The 17952-nt window shown below is 41.1% G+C and overlaps 1 pseudogene; it reads left to right on the top strand.

The window, feature by feature from the left end:
• The first annotated feature begins 8191 nt into the window (after window positions 1–8191).
• On the top strand, window positions 8192–11110 carry LOC127486743 (serine/threonine-protein kinase LATS2 pseudogene; annotated as a pseudogene).
• Window positions 11111–17952: the final 6842 nt, after the last annotated feature.

Genomic DNA, 17952 nt, shown 5'->3' with positions numbered 1-17952 from the left:
ATGTTACACTTGCTGCAGACAAAGATTTCTCTTGTGTAGGTGAATATGTCTGTTCTACCCATGCTGACTCTTGTTGATGACATTCTCATTGTGGTGACAAATCATATGAGGCACTTAGTCTTCCTGTTGCTAACATTGACAAGATATTAGATGTATGACCACCGGTAGGTATTGTGACACAGCAAGCTAAACTGCCACTTGAACCCCTGCAGCCCATATCAGATGCTGGTTCAAATTCCAGGTAATCTGCTTCTTACCTAACTTCTTACTAATGCATCCTGGGAGGCAGCAAATGATGGTTCAAGTGCTTGGGCCCCTACCATCCATATGGGAGACTCAGGTGGGGTTTTGGGTTCAAATGGCCCAACTCCAGCTGTTGCTGGAATTTGGGGGGTGAACCAACAGATGGATGATTTTTACACCACCTCTTTCCCTGTTTTTCAGGTAGATAAAAATAAACAAACAAACATTAAGAAATAGGTATGTAGCTGTTTTGATCGAAAGTATTTCCTTGTTTTAGAGGTGTTGTTTAGGGAAGGATGATGTAGGTGCTTTTCTAAAATTTCAGTTTGTAGGCACATGAGTGATGCCATGTATTAAAATGGAATTCTGGACCAAAGATGAACCCAGAAGCAGTGCCTCTAATACTTGTCCATCTTACTTTTGGCTTCTTATCTGCCTTATTAACACTCCAGTCTCAATCCTTTTCAGCTTGCCCTGCATTTCCCCCTGTATTTGTGGAAACTCATGTGTCAGTTCATCCAGTAATTCTAGAGTGATCGTTGGAATTAGGTATTCCCACCAGTACTTTTCACCAGTTGCCACAGGATTCTCCCAGTTTGATCATTTACAAGTGAAATGAATGAATACACATGCTATTATTGTTGCTTTGTAGTGAAGACAAGTAGTAAGTAGAAAACCACTGTTCCTTAGGAATATGGACAAGGGCTGTAAATAATAATCAAATTTTAAAATGTCAGTTTCACTCAAAACATTATTTTTTTGTACTGTATATATTAGTTACCACAAGTCAGGGAAAATATATAATATTTTGAGTTTTTGTGTATTTCAGTAAGCATAGTGTTCTCCAGTTGCATCCATTTTGTTGCAAAAGACAGAATTTCATACTGTTTTATGGGTGAGTGGTATTCCATCATATATATATATATATATATATATATATATACCAAAGTTTTTTATCCATTCTTCAGTCTAGGGTTGATTCCATACCTTAGCTATTGTCAGTTGAACTGCTAGAATCATAGGAGTAAAGATAACTCTTTTGTATGATGATTTCATTTCCTTTCGGTAAATTCCCAGAAGTGGAATGGCTGGGTTGTATTGTAGATCTATTTTCAGATTTCTGAGGAATCTCCATACTGTCTTCCATAATGTTTGTACTAGTTCACATTCCCACCAATATTGGATTAGGTTACCTTTTCCTCTATATCATCACTAGCATTTTTTTTTTTTGACAGGCAGAGTTCGACAGTGAGAGAGAGAGAGAGACAGAGAGAAAGGTCTTCCTTCCATTGGTTTATCCCCCAATGGCTGCTACAGCTGGTGCACCACACTGATCCAAAGCCAGGAGCCAGGTGCACTTGGGCCATCCTCCACTGCCTTCCCGGGCCACAGCAGAGAGCTGGACTGGAAGAGGAGCAACTGGGGACAGAATCCGATGCCCCAACCAGGACTAGAACCCAGGGTGCTGGTGCTGCAGGCAGAGGATTAGCCAAGTAAGCTGTGGCGCTGGCCTATTTTTTGATTTTTGGATGATAGCTGTGCTAACTGTGGTGAGGTGATAAATGTTCATGTTTGTTGTATTTCTCTGTTTATTTTTAGACATTTGTGGAAACACTTGGTTTTCTCCTCTGAGGGCTTTTGTCTTTGAAATATACCACTGTGGCTTAGTGGAGTGTCTATGCCATCAGTGGATATCCAGAAGCATGTGCTGGGTGTGGCCATGGAGCCCTGGTTAACACTCTAGTGTGGAGTAAGAGTCTGGGGTGACACCCCTGTTGGGCATGGTAGATCTCTGTTGTCAGCAGAGGGTGGGTATGATCACTTTGGCTGTCATGATCACAGCCTCAGCTTCTCTCTACCAAGTGAACCATTTGTTCAATGTGAGCCCACAGTTGGTATGCACCTCACCCACTCAGGTGCATGAAGAACCCTCTGCAATGACCCACCCAAGACACTCAGGGAACTCTGAGCCTCTGAAGCCAGACACATGATTACACAACCACACCCAAGCCCTATCCAACAGTCACAGAATTCCCAGTCACAGCCCACATAGCTCCCACAGTCACAGGGCGTGGGGGGTCCACTCTTAGCAGTGTGAGCCTCCCCCGGCTGTGGAGGGAGCGGCTGCTTTCCCAGAGCCAGATGTCTGCTGGATAGAAGATGGTGCTGCCCTGCCTCGGCAAAATGAGTCTGGGTGCCTTGGTAGAGTGATGGGAGGGGAGCACTTCACAGGCCTAAGTGGGTGCCCTGCTCCCTGCCAATTGTTCATGCCAGACTCAAAGTCAGTGTGGACCATGGATCTATCCCTCTGTAAACTCCCTGTCATGTGCAGGCTGCAGCAGTCTCTACCTGCTTTGCTGAGGTGTCTCCTCTTCCCTGCTGGTCACTGGGCACCTGGATGCAGATAGATGGTGTCCCCTCCAGCCAGCAGCTGTGTGAGTTGCTGGTGATGCCCTGCCACTGCTGTGTGATTGTATCATCCTCGCTGCTCCATGGTGTCTCTCTGCTTTCTGTAGAATTTCCACTGCACACCTCTCTCCAACTGTCCCCTGCAGAATGCAGTTCCACCCTTTTCTTCTATTATATTCCTATGGTCAAAGTCAGCACATCTTTTCCCTATTAAGCCATCTTGGATCCGGAAATTACCATTAAGAGTCATTTTTAATTATCTTTATATACAGAAGATCAACTCAGTATATACTAAGTAAAGATTTCAACAGTTGCACCCACATAGACACACAAAGTATAAAGTACTGTTTGAAGACCAGTTTTACTGTTAATTCGCATAGTACAACACATTAAGGACAGAGATGGTACATGGGGTGTAAGTACACAGTGATGCCTGTTGTTGATTTAATAATTGACACTTTTTTTTCTTGACAGGCAGTTAGACAGTGAGAGAGAGAGATACAGAGAGAAAGGTCTTCCTTCTGTTGGTTCACCCCCAAAATGGCCCCTATGGCTGGCACACTGCACCAATCTGAAGCCAGGAGCCAGGTGCTTCCTCCTGGTCTCCCATGTGGGTGCAGGGCCCAAGCACTTGGACCATCCTCCACTGCCCTCCCGGGCCACAGAAGAGAGCTGGACTGGAAGAGGAGCAACTGGGACAGAATCCGGTGCCCCACCTGGGACTAGAACCTGGGGTGCCGGCACCGCAGGTGGAGGATTAGCCTAGTGAGCTGCGGCACCAGCAATAATTGACACTTTTATTTATGAGTCAGTAATCATTTGAGGCTCTTGTCATGAGCTGGCAAGGCTATGGAAGCCTCTTGAGTTCACAAACTCCAACCTTATTTAGACAAGGCCATAATCAAAGTGAAAGTTCTCTCCTCCCTTCAGAGAAAGGTACCTTCTTTGATGGCCCATTCTGACAAAATTTTGAACAACTATGTTTTAATTTTGAAGCCTTGTATTTGCTCAGTGTTTTTTAAAAAGTGATTTGAGAAATCTAAAACAAAAATTATCCAATAACACTGATGTCTGTTTGCCACATTTTGATATTGTGAAGCTATGATTTTAATATAACAGTAGTAAAGCATATTTTAGAATTTTGGACATTTTTACTTTCTACAAGTTTAGCTATTTCAGTATAAATTCACAGATGTGAGAATGATCATATAGTAGAACTGGAAAAAAGCTTATTTGTAAAACTTCAACCTAAAATATGTAAATATTCAACTTTAAATGTGAAAATAATTCATTTTTGCAAATTCCAGTTAACATACTTGTTAGAAAGGTGCCCTTCACACACACACACACACATACATATACACATACATACTCATACACCTACATACACACGCATGTACATTCACACACACATACACACACACACACAGATACACACGCACATTCACACTCAGTCATTAAACTATGGTAACCAAAAAAGTCTATTACATTTATGTGGTCTCTGGGAAACAAGCAAATCCATCTTCAAGAACATTTTCCAAAAAGATTTATTTATTTATTTGCAAGGCAGAGTTACAGACACACACACACACACACACACACACACACACACACACAGATCTTCCATTTCCTGGTTCACTCTCCAAATTGCCAGATCTGGGCCAGTCCAAGTCTAGGAGCCAGGAGCTTCTTCCAAGTCTTCCATGTGGGTGCAGGGGCCCAAGGATTTGGACCATCTTCTGCTGCTTTCCCAGGCATATTAGCAGGGAGCTGGATCAGAAGTAGAGCAGCCAGGACAAGCACCAGCACCTGTATGGGATGCTGGCCCCACAGGTGGAGGCTACCTGCTACACCACAGTGCTGGCCTCTCTTTAAGGACATTTATATTTATTTGACAGGAAGAAAGAGAACACTTCTATCCACTGGTTCGCTCCCCAAATGGCTGCAACGACCAGGGCTGAGCCAGGCAGAAGCCAGGAACCTGGAATTTCTTCCAGGTCTCTCACATGGGTGGCAGGGGCCCAAGTACTTGGACTGTTCTCTGCTGCTTCCCCAGGCAGACTCTCTGGGAGCTGGATGGGAAGCAGAGCAGCCTGTACCAGTGCTCCAGTATGGGATGTCTGCATCAGCTTAACCCATTGTACCACAGTGCTGGCCTCTGTCTGCAAGGACATTTAGGTTGGGCACAGATAGGTGAAGATGAGACCCTGATTAGGATGTCTTTATGGAGAAGGTGCTGTACATGACTGAGAGCTATGATATCAAAATCCTCTTCCACAACTGTGTTGAAAGGTTTCTAATTCTGACTTTTTTCACTCAGTCTAATAAGAAATAAAATTGATAATGAAATAGATGGTCTGTTTCATAGAATAGCTTACATTTTACTAACTCAAAATGTGCTGGAAGTGAAAGACTTTTAGGAGAAAAACAACATTGATGAATTATAAAAGATGAATATTAAAAGGTACTAATGATTTTTGAAAAATATTTGGAAGGAAGATATGATAACCAGAGATCATCTAGTTACACAAATTTATTCTCAGAGGTTGTGAGGCTTTTTGAAAACTACAAGACAAACAACAAATCATTAGAAGGTGAAATTTGTTTGTCTTTCTTCTTAATAGGTGAACATTATACCATTCATTGCCAAAGCAGATACAATTTCTAGGAGTAATTTACCGAAGCTTAAGAGTAGAATTATGAGTGAGTTGAGCAGCAATGGCATCCAAATATACCGCTTCCCAACAGATGATGAAACTATGTGTCAGGTGAACTCCTCCATGAATGTAAGCTTCTGTTTAATTGTTTTACATGTGAGAATGAAGATACCATTTATAAGTAGCAGTATTAGTCATATGTTTCATTTGTATCTGACAAAAAGAAGATTAATAATGTGTTTTCCCCAAAATCCAGTGCGAGGAGACATTTTCTTGACCTTGAAAAATGTTTTCCACTTTTAATTATTTTTCCCTCCTATTTGGTTTGGTTTGTTCTTATTTTTCTAGTATTTGAAATGCAATTTTAGTCATTTATTTGATGTGTTTGCAATTTTTTGATGTACTAATTGCTATAAACTTCTCTCTTAAAACTGCTTTTGCTATATACTACAAGTTTTGATATGTTGTGTTGTCATCTTTATTTGTTTCCTGGAGTTTTTTTATTTCCTGGCACACTGTTCATTCAAGAATGTCTTGTTAGTGTTCATACTTTGCATATTTTCTAGAGTCTGTTAAGTTGTTAATTTCCAACTTCATTCCATTGTGGACAAAGAGATACATGGTATGATTTCAGCTGTTTGAATTTGTTGAATCTTGCTTTATGGCCTAGCACATGGTCTGTACTAGAGAAAGTTCAAGCACTGATGAAAAGAATGCGTGTTCTGCAGCTTTAGGATGAGATGTTCTATAGGTGTCAGTTAGGTCCATTTAGTCCATAGTGTAGATTAGCTCTGTTGTTTCTGTGTTGATTTTTAGCCTAGTTGATCTGTCCATTGATGAAAGTGGGATGTTTAAGTCTCCTATTATTATTGTTTTGGAGCCTGTGTCTCCCATTAGATACATTATCATTAGTTTTAAATAGCCAGAGACATTTTTTCTTATTTCTATTTTTTAATACGTATTGATATTTGCTTTTGTGGCCTATCATGTGGTTTATCCTAGAGAATTGTCCATGTACACTTAAAAAGAATGTATATTCTATTATCCATTGGAGTGTTAACTCTAGTTTATAGTGGTGTCTGAATCTCTGTTTGTTGAACTTTACTTTGCTCTGTCCACTTTTCATGGTGAGGTATTGAAGTCTGTGTTATTAAATTGCCTGTTTACCTCCTCATTTCTGTTTTCATTTCTTGTGTGTGATTTTGGTGCTTTGTGAATCGGTGCATATGGATTCATAAATCAAGGATTGGGTGGGCCCTTTCATGTAAAATTATAAGTAAGACAGTCTTTATAACTTTAGTAGAAAAGTTTAAAATATTTTATCTAATATTAGAAGAGCCACCACAGCTTTCTTGTAGTTGCTGTTATCATGATGCTCATTTTCAATCCTTTTACTTTCAAAATATTTGTGTCTTTGAACCAAATTGTGTCTCCTGTAGAAAAGATAGAGCTGAGACATGCTTAATTGTTCAGTCTGGCAATTTGTGCTTTTATTCACTTGTTTAATCCATTCACAAGTAATATTCTTACTTCTATAATTTGATTTGTGACTGCCATCTTACATTTTGTTCTCTAAATTTCTCATGCTATATTTATTCTATTATTCTCTTTTTCTGCCATTAAGCAAATGTGTATGTAGATTTTTAATTTGTCTAATGCCTCTTCACTGAAATTTTAGCTTTGATTATAGTAGTTGCTCAAGATTCACCATATACATACAGCTTAGCTTACCAGAACTGACTTCACATATATTCCACTTTTGATTTAAATAGTATAGAAACTTTACTATTATATAGCTGTATTCTATTTTCATATTTTCTGTGGCATTATTGTTATACACATATTTTTATATTTCAAACTTAGTAATACATTAGTAATTTCCTCATTCCAGTTCAGCTTTGGTGCTGCCTATAGTCTTTGCATGGTTATTAGCAAATGTGTTACAAATGTAATACCTTTCTATGTGTTCTAGGTTACAGAAACATTATATAAATATTTTATATATTATTTAAAAATTAAAAGGATAAGCAGGATATACATTTAAGCCATTATTTTATAATTATATAATTACAATTACTATTTAAAAATATTTATTTGAATTATCTACAGAAGTTTCTTGCTTTCAGTATGAAGAATTTCCTTTAGTTCTTTTTATGTAAAAATTAACAATTGTGCATATTTATGTGATACATTGTGACATTTCAATAGATGTATAAAGTGTATACTGGTCAAAAAAAGGTAATCAACATTTCTCCTTTTTGACCTTATAACTGGAGGATGGAGCATATGAAAGAGCTGTCTGTACCACATATTTATTGTAGCGCAATTCACAATAGCAAAGACATGGAATCAACCCAAATGCTCATCAGCTGAAGATTGGATAAAGAAATTATGGGATATGTACACCATGGAATACAACACAGCAGGCAGTAAAAAAAAAAAAAATGAAAAGAAAACAAAGAATGGTCATTTGCAACAAAATGGATGAAACTGGAAAACACCATACTTAGTGAAATAAGCCAGTTCCAAAGGGACAAACTGTATGTTCTCCCTGACTTGTGATAACTAATAAAGCACCCAAAAGACAACATGTAGAAATGAAATTCACTTTGAGAAGCAATGATTTTCAGGAGCCCTTCTCTTGACTGTTGCTTTTTATTCTATATCTTTTATCTTTTCCTTTATAATATTTTCCTTATTTTTTCTCTTTCATACAATTCATTGAATTCTATACTTAACAGTTAATTATATATATAAAGTTAATTTAAAATAGATCTTAGTAAAGAATAAGAGTGAGAATAAGAAAGGGAAGAGCAAGGGGGGGCGTTCACAGTGGGAAGAATTAGCAAGATCCTAAAGTTGTAATTGTGAAACCTATGGAGATGTGCGCTTTGGAACCGCAGCGTGAGAGCCCGGGAAGATGGAGCAGCTGCCTCCGGGGCAGCCCCTGTCCCTGGGGGGCCCGCAGCAGCTCCAGCCACTGTCATCAGGTCTGTGGCCCAGAGCCCTGGGCCAGGACACCTTGGAGGGCGTAGACCACGCTGCAGGAGAGTGAGGACTTCACCATGGAGGCTCTGCGACATCTAGATTCTCTAGGGACTACAAAAGTCGAAGGAAGGCAAATTTTCAAAAGGAAGTTGTCTTGAAAATATATTTACAATATTGACAGCTTTTTATATTTTTAAATAATTTAAGACTTTAATAAGATTTATGGTGAAAGGAAACTGGACTAACAACGAGGCCAAAAACTTTTCCTGCCATGACTTACTCTGGAAATAGCTGGCAGCGACTGCAAGAGACCCGCGAGGGGCTGTGACAGCCGCCCAGGCCTTCCACTCAGGGGTTGCCCGAGGGACAGAGCAGTGATGCCTCCCTGGACGGCAGAAGGCCACCGCTTTTATCAGAAAGTGCTGCGGAAAATCAGATGCTAAGGAATCCGGCACCTGCACAGCTGGGAACCAGCAGATGCGGCAGAGGCTGGTGAATGCAGGGTGTGACCAGGAGGTGGCGGCAGAGCGCTCAAGCCGACTGGCAGCAGGAGTATAGAAACGGCCCCGGAATACATCAGTAAGAGGCTGCCTGGGCCCCAGGAACGAACAGACAGTGCGAGTCGTTAAGCAGACTCCCCAGGAAAGGGCCTGGTGCAACCCCAGTGACAATGTCGCGGAGGCCCAGTTTCCAGGGCGAAGCCTTCCCACCCTACCACCTGCTGGGCGGCGCTGGAGGAGGTGCCAAGCCTTCCCCTGGACGGTGCACCCCTCCTAAGGCTACGGGACAGCGGGCGTGGAGGGGGCGGGGGGCGCACTTCCCGGGGGCTCCCGCACTGCGGGCCCCTCGCTGCCGCTACTTGGCGCGACCTAAGGCCACGCTCTTGCTGGTGCCCTGGGAGCCTCTGGCCTAAGGCGTGCGGCACAGCCTCTTGTTCCAGAGCAAGGCGCTGCCTGAGGCTGGGGTCTACTGGGGCCTGACAGCCAAGGGCCAGCCCGACGGCCCCGCGCCCAGAAGGACCTACTCCTTCAACAGCCAGCAACTGCAGGTCGGCGTGCCCGTCCAGGCCGAGCCCTCCCTGCTGGCTCCCAACACCCTCGGCAGTCCCTACCCGCTGGACCTGGAGTTGGGCAGCCCACACTGCAGGTGCCTGCCCCCACCCTACCCGAATCACCTGCTGCTGCCCAGCAAGTCGGAGCAGTACGACCTGGACGGCCTGTATGTGGGCATGGAGCAGAGCCTCCGAGGGGGTGCAGCGGCCAAGCCCGCCAAAAGGGCAGACAAGAGCCACCAGAGCGCCAAGGGGCACAGATGCGGGAAGGACAAAAAGCAGATCCAGACTTTTTCCTAAGTCCTTGGCTGCAAAAACAGCAAGGAGGAGGAGAAGCGAGTCACACTTTAAGTAATTCATGGAGCAACACGTGGAAAATGTCATAAAAACCTACCAGCAGAAGGTGAACCGGAGGATGCAGCTGGAGCAAGGGATGGCCAAAGCGGGACTGTGCGAAGCTGAGCAGGAACAGAGGGAGATCCTCTACCAGGAGGAGTCTAATTACAGCAGGCTGAAGAGGGCCAAAGTGAACAAGCCCATGTTTGTGAAAATCAAAACCCTGGGGGTCGGTGCCTTTGGAGAAGTGCACTTTACTTGTAAGGTGGACACTCACTCTCTGTACACCATGAAGACCCTGAGGAAGGAGGATGTGTTGAGCCGGAATCAGGTGGCCCGTGTCATTGCCTAGAGGGACATCCTGGCTGAGGCCGACAACGAGTGCGTGGTGAAACTCTACTACTCCTTCCAAGACAAAGACAGCCTGTACTTTGTAAGGGACTGGTCCCTGGTGGGGATGTGATGAGTCTGCTGATCCACATGGAGGTCTTCCCTGAGCACCTGGCCTGGTTCTCATCATAGAGTTGATGTTGGCCATTGAGAGTGTCCACAAGATAGGCTTTATCCACTGGGACATCATGCCTGACAACATTTGGATAGAGCTGGATGGTCACATCAAAGGGACAGATTTCAGCCTCTTCATGGAGTGGCAGGTGGAACTTACAATTCCTAATACTACCAGAAAGGAAACCACATCTGACAGGACAGCATGGAGCTCAGTGACCTCTGGGACGATGTGTCTAACTGTCGGTGTGAGGACAGGCTGAAGACCCTGGAACAGCAGGTGGCAAGCAGCACCAGCGGTGTCTGGTGCACCCCCTGGTTGGGTCACCACATTACATCACTCCTCTGCAAAGGTACACCCTTGTGGAGCGTCAGCGTGATTCTCTTCAAGATGCCAGTCGGGCTGGTGCCCACACTCACAGAAACCCAGCTGAAGGTGGTCAACTGGGAGAACACCTCCACATTCCCACCCAGGTCAAGCTGAGCCCGAGGCCAGGTCAACCTTATCACCAAGCTGAGCTGCTCTAATCTGCCTGGGGGAGGGACAGGCCAATGACTTGAAGGCCCACCCTTTCTTCACACCATAGACTTCTCCAGTGACATCTGGAAGCAGCCAGCCCCCTACGTGCCACCAGCAGCCACCCCATGGGACACCTCAAATTTTGACCCCATAGATAAAGAAAGCCTGTGGAATGAGGCCAGCGAAGTGAGTACCAAGGCCTGGGACACGCTCGCCTGCCCTGGAAACAGGCACCAGAGCTCGCCTTCTGTGAATTCACTTTCCGAAGGTGCTGTGATGACAGTGGCTTCCCCTTTAGATGCCACAAGCCTTCAGGAGCAGAAGCTTCACAGTCTGAGAACTCAGATTGGAAAACTCCAATCTGGTGGATCCGACCGAGGGTGCCAGCCGGTCTATGTGTAGCCCGTGCAGCCAGGGGCCATGAGGTGTCAGTCACCGGGGGAGCAGCCCAGGTGGGCTACTTCTCTCGAGACTTCTTCACTGGGAACGCCCGACACAGAAGCTGAAGGGACTCTTTCCAGCTGAGCTGCTTTTCTCAGTTCCGCTTGCTGCGCAGGGAGGGTGGACGTGACTTTGAATCGGCTTTTGAGGACTTAACACTGCATTAGAACAATGTTTTTAAACATTTAGTACAGTTTAGAAATCCTATTTTCCTTACTAAATTAGAGATTAACTTTGACAAATCATGCTGTTGTTATTTTGTACATTTGTATTTTATCCATAGCACTTATTCACATTTAAGAAAAGACATAAAAACTGAAAAACATGTGAGAACAAATGTCTGTGCAATAATATAAAAAACTTAAAAGTCACTCTGCCCAGATATCATGGAGACCATTTTATCCACACAGTGGATTTTGTTTGTATTTTTTCCCACATTTCAAAATCGTGATATGATGTTAAAAGGTGCTTTTTTTTTGGGCTTTGTGTGTATTACAGTATAATAGGAAGTGAGCAGGGTGATGATATGCTGTGATTTCAGACATCTGCTGGGGAAAGCACTGCTGGAGCAGGGTTTTTCTATTATAAAATTACCGTAGCCATTCACAGCAGCTGCAGTGAATATGTTTTTACCAAGTGTTTTTAAATGAGGCATTTTAGATAGCGTGCTGATAAGGTATCCCGTGGTTTGCTATGATTGTATCCCTTATTGTTTTGTTAAAGACATGCAGAAGTGTAACTGGAAAGTGATTTGTGTGTGTGTGTGTGTGTGTGTGTGTGTGTCGGGTATGACTGGGTTCTTTGGGGGGTAAAGTGAAATGTTTGTCATATACTAAACTTTCACACATCAAAAGGGATTAACATAGCTATGCCAGAACTTTGAAGTTACTGGCGGACGCATGTTCATTTCTGTAGTCAGTATGCTCTTGGGTTCTTGGTGCAGCTGGTATGTGGAATTCAATAACTCCAATCCTGCTACTTAACCTCTTGAATGCTTCTTACCCCCACTGTTGTAACAGCTGAGATGTTACCATAATGAAATTGAGTAATCTTATGGTTTTTGAGTAATCTTATGGTTTTAGTGTGCTTTGAAATGTTGAACTGTAGCTTGATTTAAATAGCACATTTTTCTAATGTTTGTAAACAAGCAAAGATTCTTATTGACAGTGTGATGAAAAAATAAACCATACATGTTTTCTTAGATGTATAGATGTATGTATAACTACATAGGTAAACAAAATATTCCTTATTTCAAATTAGTATGATGCCTATTTAAAGTGATTTATTTAAATTCTTTTGCTTTTTAAAAATCTGATCACAGTTTTCATTATATTATTCTCCATATTTTTCTTTGAATTCTTGGCATAATGTATGCATTACTTAGTATGTATCTAAGAAACAATGCTTATAAGTTTATCAATGCCTAATCTAAAAAAAAATCCTGTGTACTGGTTTTTTGGTTATCATTTTTCAGACATCCTTGGCCTGGAGAACCTCTCTGTCATGAGCCATAGAGACCCCATTTTGCTCTAAATTGCACTTCGAATTCACTGGGATGCATATAGTATTCCTTATAAGCAAATGCTATGTTTATCCAGTAACATTGTTTTAGTTATTTTTAGTACCATTTTCTTTTTTTTTCTTTCTGACAGGCAGAGTGGACAGTGAGAGAGAGAGACAGAGAGAAAGGTCTTCCTTTTGCCATTGGTTCACCCTCCAGTGGCCGCCACAGACGGTGCGCTGTGGCCGGCGCACCGCACTGATCCGAAGGCAGGAGCCAGGTGCTTTTCCTGGTCTCCCATGGGGTGCAGGGCCCAAGCACTTGGGCCATCCTCCACTGCACTCCCGGGCCATAGCAGAGAGCTGGCCTGGATGAGGGGCAACCGGGACAGAATCCGGTGCCCTGACCAGGACTAGAACCCGGTGTGCTGGCGCCGCTAGGCGGAGGATTAGCCTGTTGAGCCGCACCGCTGGCTGTACCATTTTCTTTTAATTTTTATACTAGAATTAAAAGTGGTATGAATGTCATTTTCTCAACAATGTCTCTGTGTTTCAGGTAAATATGGGGAAGAATTATATGTCCACTAAAATCTTTTTTCTTTTTATTCCCCACAGCATGATACCCTGCTGTAGGCTCTGCTCAGTAGATAATTTTCAGTTATGTGCATAATCTGAGATCAATGTTAGCAAAAAATTTGTTAGCACATATATGCTGTCAAGTATTGAGATCTGATGCAGTATATATCCTTTGTTTAATTAGATGTATTGTGACATTCTCATCTCTTATTTTTGTACAGCATCAACCGCATTAGTATGAAAGAATTCAATTAATATCACTCTTATTTTCTAGGCCTTCGCTGTGGCAGGGAGCATGGATGAGGTGAAAGTTGGGAAAAGGATGGTCAGAGGCCGTGACTACCCCTGGGGAGTTTTGCAAGGTAAATGTGATGAAAGAGTGCAGCTTCTGGAAATACGGAGTTAAACATTCCATGTCTGTCACCTGTAGGATTTTTAGAGTTTCAAAGTTATGAAATATTCAAATTTTACTATATTGCTATATGTTATACTACATGTAATATTATGTAGGTATAATATAAATAAATATAAGTAAAACAAGCTATAGTAAAATTATCATATAAAATAAATATAAATATAATGAATATAAATAAAATATAAAATTATCATGTGCTATAAATAATAAGTCATCCTGAGACTTTTGGAAATGGCAACACAAGAGAAAGAAAGACATGTGAGTTGGTTTTTTAACAAAGAATTTTTAATTGACAAAATTGTATGTGCTTTTCATATGCAACGTGACACTTAGAACTATGTGTCTGTTGTTGAAAGGCTAAATTGAGCTAATCACCATATACATAAGCTTTGTGGTGAGAATATTAATATATACTCAGTATTGAAATTTTTAAGAATGCAGTATGTTAACAATAGTAACCATGATGTACAGTAGATGTCTTGAACTTTCACTTTCATCTAACAAAATATTTTATATTTTGACCAAAATCTCCCTTATCCACTACTCTATCCAGTTCCTGATAACCACTATTTTATTCACTATTTATGTAAATTAAACTTTTTAATATTCCTTAAATAACTGAAAGCATGCCATATTTGCCCATGTGCCTGGCTTATTTCGTAGTTAAATGGCCTCCAGGTTTTTGTTATAAATGACAGAATTTCCTTCATTTTAAGCCTGAATGGTATTCCATTGTGTTTATTTGCTACATTTTATTTATCCACTCATTGAGTGGTGGACTCTTGGGTTGATTTCATATCCTGACTATTTTTGTTTTAATTTTTATTTATTTATTTTATTTATTTATTTTGACAGGCAGAGTGGATAGTGAGAGAGAGACAGAGAGAAAGGTCTTCCTTTGCCGTTGGTTCACCCTCCAATGGCTGCCATGGCTGGTGCACTGCAGCCAGCGCACTGTGCTGATCTGAAGGCAGGAGCCAGGTGCTTCTCCTGGTCTCCCATGGGGTGCAGGGCCCAAGCACTTGGGCCATCCTCCACTGCACTCCCTGGCCACAGCAGAGAGCTGGCCTGGAAGAGGGGCAACCGGAACAGAATCCGGTGCCCTGACTGGGGCTAGAACCCAGTGTGCCAGCGCCGCTAAGCGGAGGATTAGCCTGTTGAGCCGTGGTGCCGGCCTATTTATTTATTTTTAAAAGATGGTGATGTATTGTTATTTTGGAAGCAAAGCAACCAGGACTTGTGCTCACATATGGAATATTGCCATTGCAGGCAGCAGCTTAGTTCACTGTGCCACAATGCCAGCCCCAATCAGCCAGTTTCTGAAAGGGATTTCTAAGTATGTTACTATGATATTACAGTCTATATTGTTCTTAAAGATTTATTAATATTTGATTTATATATTTAGGTACAAATATATTTATATATAAGTATATATTTATATTTAGGTGAAAATATATATTTAGATGCAACTATATTTATAAGTGCTATGTCATTTTGAATATATTTATTGAATTGAGAGGCAGAGAGACAGTTATACAGAAAGAGTGTCCTCCTACCAGTCCACTCCCTAGATGATCACAGTCACTGGGACTGGGCTGGGGCTAAAGTCAGGAGCTGGAAGATCAGTCCAGGCCGCCCTTGTGGATGCAGAAGCCATCACTTCTGCCTCCCAGAGCTGCCTTAGCAGGAAGCCAGAGCCAGGAGCTGACTGTCAGTACTGAATCCAGGTACTCCAATATGTGAAGCAGGTGTCTTAATTGGCATCTTAACTACTAGACTAAATGCCAGTCCTGCTATATCCTTTTGATTAAATGACTCCTCTGTTTTTATATAATGACCTTCTAATTCTTGGTTTGCAGTTTTTGCCTCAAAGCCTACTTTATCTGATAGAACTATAGCTGCTTCTGCATTTTTGGTTTATTTCAGTATACTGGTTAGTGAAACACATGTATGGAATATAAATGGGATTTTATAACTAAAGCATGCATAATCTATCTTTTGCATATTATATTTTTGTTAGTAGAATTTTACTTAATAAAAGTATTTCCTTCAGTGATGTTATAATACATACTTTGTTAGAAGTCTGTGAAATACCTTCAGGATAGTTTGTAAAGTACTAACACACTAACCATGAAAACCTATAGTGGATGCTAATGAGACACATTGTTTTACTATTTTTTATTTTTTATTTATGTATTGAATTTAAAGAAAATTTGTTAATCTAGAAATAAACTTCATATAGTTGGTATGTATTAGTAGGAACACAGTTATGTTGTTAAAAGAATTATTGCTGTTATTCAGATGATAATGTTGGCTTTCCTTTAAATGTGGTTTCCATTCTTGCATTCTTTTGAGAAAGCTTACTGAGTACCAGGTGTTGACAGTGAATGTTGTAGATGTGTTGTTTTTCTGACCAGTGGAAAATGAAAATCACTGTGACTTTGTTCAGCTCTGGTATATGCTTCTTTCTACCAATATGGAAGACCTGAAAGAACAGACGCACACTCAGAGTCCACCTGAAACCAGAACGTTTCAGGTACTTCAAACTTCAGTCAATGGGTTTCACTGATGTGGGCCCGGACAACCAGCCAGTTAGGTGAGTACAGACATGGCTGGAACAACTAGATGAATAATTTAGAAAGTCCCTACAAACACAAAGTGTAGTCATTTGGGCATGCAGATAATTGTACTTCTCCCATCCCAACCCATCCTTCATTTTAGGTTTTTTAATCAACCTAAGTCTTAGGTGGAACTAATAGAAGCAATATAAAAAAAGCTCATTTATAAGTGAAATATTTGTGTATATTGAAAAATGTATCCAAGGTATTATTTTGTTTTGATTTTTGTATTTATGTGAAACAGAATCAGGGAAGAGATTGGTGAATATAAGCAAACACTGACAGATTGGCAAAAGAAATTAAGAAGGTTTGGTGAAGGAAAGAGTTGAAAAGCATTAATGCAATGTCTTGGAAGTCAAGTGAAAAAGTTTTAGAGCAGATGTATTTAGCGCTATTGAAGATGGATGGTATTTGTGTTGTAACAGTATTTATAGTACTTTAGTAGTCACTTGGTTATGATTCCTTGATGACAACCAGAATTGAACTATCTTAAGTGAATGATATTTTTAAAGATGCCTAGCTTTATTTCAACTATTTTAAAAACATTTATTTATTTGAAAGACAGGTTGGGAAGACAGAGATAGATATCTTTCATCCATTGGTTCACTTCCCAAATGGCCACAGTAGCTGGGGTTGGAGTTAGGCCAGGCCAAGGACAGGAGCTGGAACTCCATTTGGGTCTCCCACATGGGAGCACAGGCCCAAGTACTTGGCACATCTCCCACTGCTTTCCCAGGTGCATTAGCAGGGAACTAATTGGAAGTGGAGCAGCGAGGACACAAACTGGTGCTCATATGGGATGCTGACATCACGGGTGATGGTGTAAACTGCTACACCACAACACCAGCTCCTATTTCAACTATTTTGAAAGTAGTTTCAATCATTAGAACTTTCCTCAAATTTTATTGCCAAAATATAAGAAGTACAGAAAATGGCAGAAATAAGAAATCACTACTATAAGCAGTTAAAAATTATAGTACCCTTTTTAGTACTCTTTATTATAGTCTACATATACTCAGGTTAAATATTATACCTCAGTTTATATATCCCATGATCTATAAGTTGTCATATTGGTAAATGTTCTTTTATAGAACCTAGCCTACAAATATATCTTTATATGTTTATTTATGTGGGCATTTTAATGTGAGAGTAATACAAATGTGCTTTTTAGCTTTCAGGAGATCTATGAAGCTAAAATAGAGGTTTATGCAATGGGTGAGGGAGAAAGAAGCAACATTTATTTATTTATTTATTTATTTTTATCTTTTATTTAATGAATATAAATTTCCAAAGTACGACTCATGGGTTACAATGGCTTCCCCCCCATACCGTCCCTCCCACCCACAACCCCCCCCACTCCCTCTCCCCCTCCATCCACATCAAGACTCATTCTCGATTATCCTAACATACAGAAGATCAGCTTAGTATACCTTAAGCAAGGATTTCAACAGTTTGCTCCCACACAGAAACATAAAGTGAAAAATAATAGATGATTTTTTTTAAATGATGATGAAATCAGATCAGACCTATTGTCATGTTTAATCCCAGTGAGAGTCAAGTTGGGAATTGATAATTTCTTTTTTTTTTCTTACAGAAGATCAGTTTAGTGTACATTAAGTAAAGATTTCAATCGTTTGCACCCCCATAGAAACACAAAGTGAAATATACTGTTTGAGTACTCGTCACAGCATTAA

The sequence above is a fragment of the Oryctolagus cuniculus genome, chromosome 19 (genome assembly GCF_964237555.1).
Source record: "Oryctolagus cuniculus chromosome 19, mOryCun1.1, whole genome shotgun sequence".
Lineage (NCBI taxonomy): Eukaryota > Metazoa > Chordata > Mammalia > Lagomorpha > Leporidae > Oryctolagus > Oryctolagus cuniculus.
This window is presented reverse-complemented; position numbering and strand designations above follow the sequence as displayed.